This window comes from Cryptomeria japonica, chromosome 8 (genome assembly GCF_030272615.1).
Source record: "Cryptomeria japonica chromosome 8, Sugi_1.0, whole genome shotgun sequence".
Classification (NCBI taxonomy): domain Eukaryota; kingdom Viridiplantae; phylum Streptophyta; class Pinopsida; order Cupressales; family Cupressaceae; genus Cryptomeria; species Cryptomeria japonica.
Window position 1 is genome coordinate 327,940,118 of NC_081412.1, and position 6,491 is coordinate 327,946,608.

The window sequence follows — 6,491 nt, forward strand, 5'->3', positions numbered from 1 at the left end:
AATGAAATTGTTATAGATTTCAATGCAAGGTTTCAGAAAGAAATGCATAGGCTTTACCAAGTGATGAGACTAGATGATAATATGTGTCTGAACACTTACTATAATGCTTTTGATTCTAAAATGGCTTCCATTCTGAGTGATAAGAACCCACATAGTCGGAGAGATGCTTTTAGAATTGTTGTCAATGTAGAAAGTAATAGGAAAGCATATGGAAAGGTGGGAAGGAGGACCGACGATAGATTTTGGCAAGAATCAAAACAACAACCTAATAAAGTTGCCAATGAAGAAGACAAAATAGAAAAGTTAATGACTGCTATGAAAGATCTTATTGCTAAGGTAAGTAAGAATGACAAACCTCATTATAATTGGCAAGATAGGCCTCCCAAATTACATGATATGTCATACAAAACTACTTGGAAGGATGGAAAACCTCAGAATTATAAGTTAAAGAACACACAAATTCAAGACACCCCAGATCCTTTAAAGGGAGGAAATGCACATAACATGGAAAATACTCCTTGGTGCATGGCCTGTGATGCACTAAGTTATAATGAATGTTATCAAGGGCAGCTAAAAATTCATTGGCATCCCACTTTAAATGTGGTAACCATTGAAGATGAGGAAGTTCATCTTTGAAGACCTAGTGATGAAGAGGTAAAAAATCTTACCAAGGCTGCCATAGCCAAAGCCAAGCATAACTACAATTTGAGAAGTAGTAAAAGGGAGGGAGATCAGGGTGAACCTAGCTCCTTGTTTACGAAAGAAGTATCTTAGAAAAGGACAACAAGCAATAATGCTCTACCTCAAGATGGTCATACAAAAGGTGACCAATCCAAAGATGTAGCCAAAAGTGCAGATAATCATACTACTGGTGATTTACAAGGGACTGCTACAGCTAAAAAGGAAGGTCAGCCTAAAGTAGAAAATACCAAAATGAATAATGAGCCAATTAACAGTTCCACTTTTTATATGACCCAGGCTCTGACCCAAATGAAGGTTATAGTCCCATTGGTAGAACTGTTGAAAATAAAAGAACACAAAGAAGCTTCTCTCTCTTTATTTTTTAATATATCAGATAATAGTGCAAATTTGCCTACAGACACCATGAAGGATGAAAACAATCATGAGCTGCAAACTCCAAAAGTATATGTCAGAACAATAATACTTAGGAACCTTCCCAAGTAGATCCATTTTATGTGACCTTATTAATCAATAATAGCCTAATTAAGAATTGTATGATAGACTCTGGTGCTGCTGCAAATGTGATGCCATATGGTGTCATGAAGGAGCTCACATTATTAGTAAGTACTATTTATGGGAAGTGTTATGCTATGAATAATAGAGAAGTACCTATGGTAGGTACAATGAAAGATGTAGAGGTAAAGATAGCATCATTTCCTGAAGCAACATATAAGATGGATGTCATAATAACTGATACAAAACCTCATTATGGCATGCTATTATCCAAACAATGGGTTGCAGCAGTGGGGGGAAATGTTCAGTTAGATCTTTCATATGCTACAATTGTAGTAAATGGAATCCAGGTTAAGTTGTATAGAGAACCACGTGCTCCTAGGGTAATTGAGAACATAGACCCTAATATGTTGAATTGTATGATTGATGTGGATCTTGATAACTTCAGAGTACAACCAATTCTACATCATTTGAAAAATATTGATCCTATTGTTAATGAATTGGAATCTCAGCAACAAGGTTTATGGCATATATACTTTGACGGAGCTTGCTCTAAGGAAGGATATGGAGCAGGAGTTCTTTTTGTGTCCCCATCAGGTATGACTTTCAAATAGTCTTTTCTGTTAGCTTTCTAGTGTACAAATAACACAGCTAAATATGAAGCTTTGTTATTGGGACTTGAAGTTGCTAAGAAGCATGGAATCTAGTTGTTAAGAGTATTTGGGGATTCAAAGTTGGTGGTTTCTCAGATAAGGTCTAAATATGCATCCAAAAATGATCGTTTGAAAAGATATAAACATCATGTTTGGGATGTGATTGAGCATTTTTGTGCATTTTCTATTAACTGGATAGAAAGATCAAAGAACATCATGGCTGATTTATTAGCTAATGTTGCATTAAAAAATGATGATGTAACATTAACCGGTGTGTCTACAGTTGAGATAATAGCTAGGCCTGCTATTCCTGAAAATATATATAACTGGCAAGTGTTTGTGGATGATGAAGATATTCTTAGATTCATACAGTGCATTGATGATAATGATGAACAAAAAATCAATTGTAATGTATTAGTAGAAGTAGTGTAAGATAGAGAAACAATGTTTGGAAATGACATGGTCCAGTTGGAAACCAATGAAATTCCCAGAGGATTGGAAGAAGTGGAAGGTATGTTCAGTCACAATGATAGCCATTTGCATCAACAGTCAACCACCAAATTAGAAGAATTGGAGGAAGTGAATTTAGGGACAGAATCATCCCCTAAGTTGGTGTGTATTGGGAAGAACTTGACTCCTCACATTAAGGCCAACCTCATTAAATTATTGAGAAAGTATAAACATGTTTTTGCTTGGTCTTATGAGGACCTGAAGGTGTATAGACAAGATCTATTTCAACATGAAGTCCCTTTGCATCTAGATGCTAAGCCTTTTAGACAGAAGCAAGGACCTATAAACCCCCTTTTGGAAACCAAAATGCAACAAGAGTTAACCAAGTTGAGGGAAAGGGGGATCATTAAACCTATAAGACATTCATCATGGGTGTCTAATTTAGTCCCAGAAAGAAAGAAGAATGGGGAGATAAGGCTTTGTGTTGATTTCAGGAATTTGAATGTTGCTTCTTTGAAAGACAACTACTATTCCCCCAATATGGAGGCAATGTTGCAAAGAGTAACTGGGTGTGATTTGTTGTCCATGATGGATGGGTTCTCAGGATACAATCAAGTATTGGTGAAAGAGTCTGAACAGTTCAAGACTGCTTTTACCACCCCTTGGGGGAAATATGTATATGTAAGGATGTCATTTGGTTTAAAAAAGGTCGGGGCTACTTTTCAGAGAGCAATGGATGTAGCTTTCAAGGAATTTATCAACATCGTCATGCTTGTTTACCAGGACGATTTAACATGTTTCTCTAAAAGGGCAGAGGACCACTGCAGGCACCTGGAAAAGGTTTTCAACAAAGCTCTGGAGTTTGGTGTTTTCTTAATTTCAAAAAAAGTGTCATTTTGCAGTTAGTGAAGGGAAGTTGCTTGGGCATACTGTCTCCAAGGAAGGGGTTAGAATAGACCCTGAAAGGATTGAAGTCATAAACAATGTACCTGAGCCAAAGAATGTCAAAGGTATTCAATCTTTTTTGGGCAAGGTGAAGTTTGTTAGATGATTCATTGCTAACTTTGCTGAAATAGTCAAACCCATTGTTAAGTTACTTAAGAAAGATGCAAAGTTTTATTGGGATGAAGAAGCTACACAGGCTTTTGGTAAAATTAAAAAGGCTATTCAGGAGGCACCAGTTTTGAAGTCCCCTGATTACAGTAAGCCCTTTTCATTGTTCTCTTTTGCTTCTTATCATACAATGCCTGTAGTCCTTCTTCAAAAGGACGCTGAGGGATATTGAAACCCTATTGCTTTTTATAGAAAATCTTTGCAAGCTGCAGAGCTAAAATATGAAATCATGGAGAAGCAAGCATATGCTTTGGTTAAAGCTGTAAAAGCATTTAAATTGGTAAGAGGGTTAGGTCTTGCTAAGTTGATGGCTGAATTGAATCTCCTCGATGTTGAAGTTAACAATGTTGAAATTAAGAATATCATGGTCACAAGTATTGAAACATAGCCCCGGTATTCAGAAAGTGCATTTTTTGAGGGATGCAGCATACTCGGAGGGAATGACTCCTAACGAGAGAAGGACATTGAAACTGAAGTCTCAAAAGTATTTCCTTATTCAGGGTGATCTATATTGGCAAAATAGAGATGGGGCATTGTTGATGTGCTTAGGTAAATCCCAAGGTAGAAGGATGCTAATTGAAATGCATAATGGAGTATGTGGAGGCCACTACTCTGCCAAGACCATAGCTGGAAAGATAGTCCGGGCCAGATACTATTGGCCTACTTTGTTCAAAGATGCGCATGAGCATGTCCAAAGGTGTGACCCATGCCAAAAAAATTCTTCCAAGTTAAAGTACGAAGGAGCTTTGCCCCTCAACCTAGTTACAGTGGAAGCCCCTTGTGTCCAGTGGGGCATTGATTTTATTGGGGAAATAGTTGAGAAGTCAGGAAGAGGTCATAGATGGATCATAGTGGCCACTGATTACTTCACTAAGTGGATTGAGGCTATACCTACTAAAAGAGCCACTAGTAAAGTTGTGATTGAATTTCTGATGGATAATGTTATAAAAAGATTTGGTATTCCTATGAAACTGATAATGGACAATGCCATGAGCTTTAGATCAGAGGAATTCATTGAATTTTGTACCAGCCATGGAATAATCAAGTCTTATTCTTCACCAGACCATCCACAAGGTAATGGATAGGCAGAATCTAGCAATAAAAGCCTTTTGAATATTATTTAGAAAATCCTTGAGGAGAACAATAGGTCTTGGGATCAGAAATTAAAATTGGCCTTATGGGCAGATAGGATTACTGTTAAGAAAGCAATTGGTGTATCACCATTTGAATTGGTTTATGGCACACAAACTAGGGTGCTAGTCAATAACCTTCTCCTTGTATATAAGTTCCTACAAACTGAGGAGTTGGAGTTGTCAGAACCCATGGAAGACAGAATGGTTCAAATGGTTGAAGTGGAAGAAATCAGGACTTTGACTCATAAAAGAAATTTGAAGATTTAGTTGCAGTCCAAGTATCTTTTTGACAAAAGAACCATATTGAGGAAGTTTCAAATTGGTGACTTGGTTATTCAATGGAACACAAGAGGACAAGATAAGGGCAAGCACAAAAAATTTGAGTCATTATGGATGGGCCCTTCTAGTGTTTGTGATCTTAATGGAAAAGACTCATACTTCATGTAGACAAGGAATGGTGAGGTACAAGAATTCCCAGTACATGCACAATTCCTGAAGCATTATTTCTCTTAAGTTTCAAAGGTCCATGCACAGTAGGTTGTAGTTTGTACATAATTAGGTTTGTTTTTGTTGGTTTCTTTTGGGCTTGTTTTTTGGTCTATTCTCCAGAGTTTTATGTGTTCTTATGTTGATCTTGCAATCAACCATCCCCAATCAGAGCCGTTGTTATCACTATTTTATTAGTGGGTGATTTTTGTTCTTTAATCCGCTAAAATCTGCAAAATGGTGTTTAGTTTCTTCTTTCTGCTTTTGAGGGTTATTGGTCTAAGGGTTTAGGGTTTTTGCAATTCCCCTTTTCCATCTTGAAATCCCTGCGTTCTATTCTATTGTTACTTTTTCCACTTAGGTGGAAGGGTCGGTCCGTCATGAGAAGAGGTCCCCCCTTTAAGTTTTTCCTTAGGCGGGTCGTTAATAATGTTTTTAATTTTTTGCCTTCTCCTAAGTTTTCATTTCTTTGTCAGGCTTCATAAAGATCGTGCAAGTTCTAATTCATCTAACGATGTGCGCGGTCTCGCAAAGGGAAGTAACCTGATGTTTACCTTTCATGAAGCAGCAAAAGAGTGGTGGGCTTGGTAGGTAAGATAAAGAATGAGTTAAGGATCATGCATCTTTTTCAAGATCCAACGATTGTTGTTGTCTTGTAAAGGGAAGATGCATGAGGTTTATTCTTCGCAAAACAACGAAAGGATGGCAGGCCCCAAAGGTAAGCGGATCCCTTGGTTAAAGACTGAACATTTTCAACAAGATCTAGCGGTCGACGCTATTTCGCATGGCAAAGATGTACGAAGTTTATCTTTCATGAAGTAGTGAAAAGGTAGTGGGCCCAGCAAAAGGGTCGCTTACAAGATAAACAAAGTGCATCTCCGAGAAGATGCAACGGTGTGTGTTGTTTCGCAACCCAAAGTAACACGAAATTTACTCTTTGCGAAATAGCAAAAAGGAGCTGGCAGATGAGGTGGCAATATAGCTGGATGTCTGACTGTTTTAAAAGGTGATTAATCAATGGGACATGTGGCTCCAACTAGATTTCAGGATCGGTCTGTTCGAAAAGGTGGCGGTGTTGATGAAATTCTTGGTATGGTGAAACATGTGGCAGTTCGGATGTGGCGACTGTCAGATTGTTTGGAAAAATCAATGATAGCCACATGGAAGATACTTAAAGGGAGTTTGCAAACGAGTAAATTTGCTAAGAGGGCCCACTTTGAAGACTAAAGAGACTAAAAACTGATCAACTTCAAGTTGATCGGATGCCTCGCGCTATTTTGCATGGTGAAGATGAGAGATGGTTACCATTCGCAAAGCAGCAAAGAACCACTAGCAGTGGCGGTCACGGTTAGTTGAATAGACACGCGGTCGCTGTGAAGAATAATGGTTGAGCGGATAGTGGATGATCCAATGGTTAGCACTGTTTTGCATGAAAAAGATGCAAGATTTTTATTCTTCACGA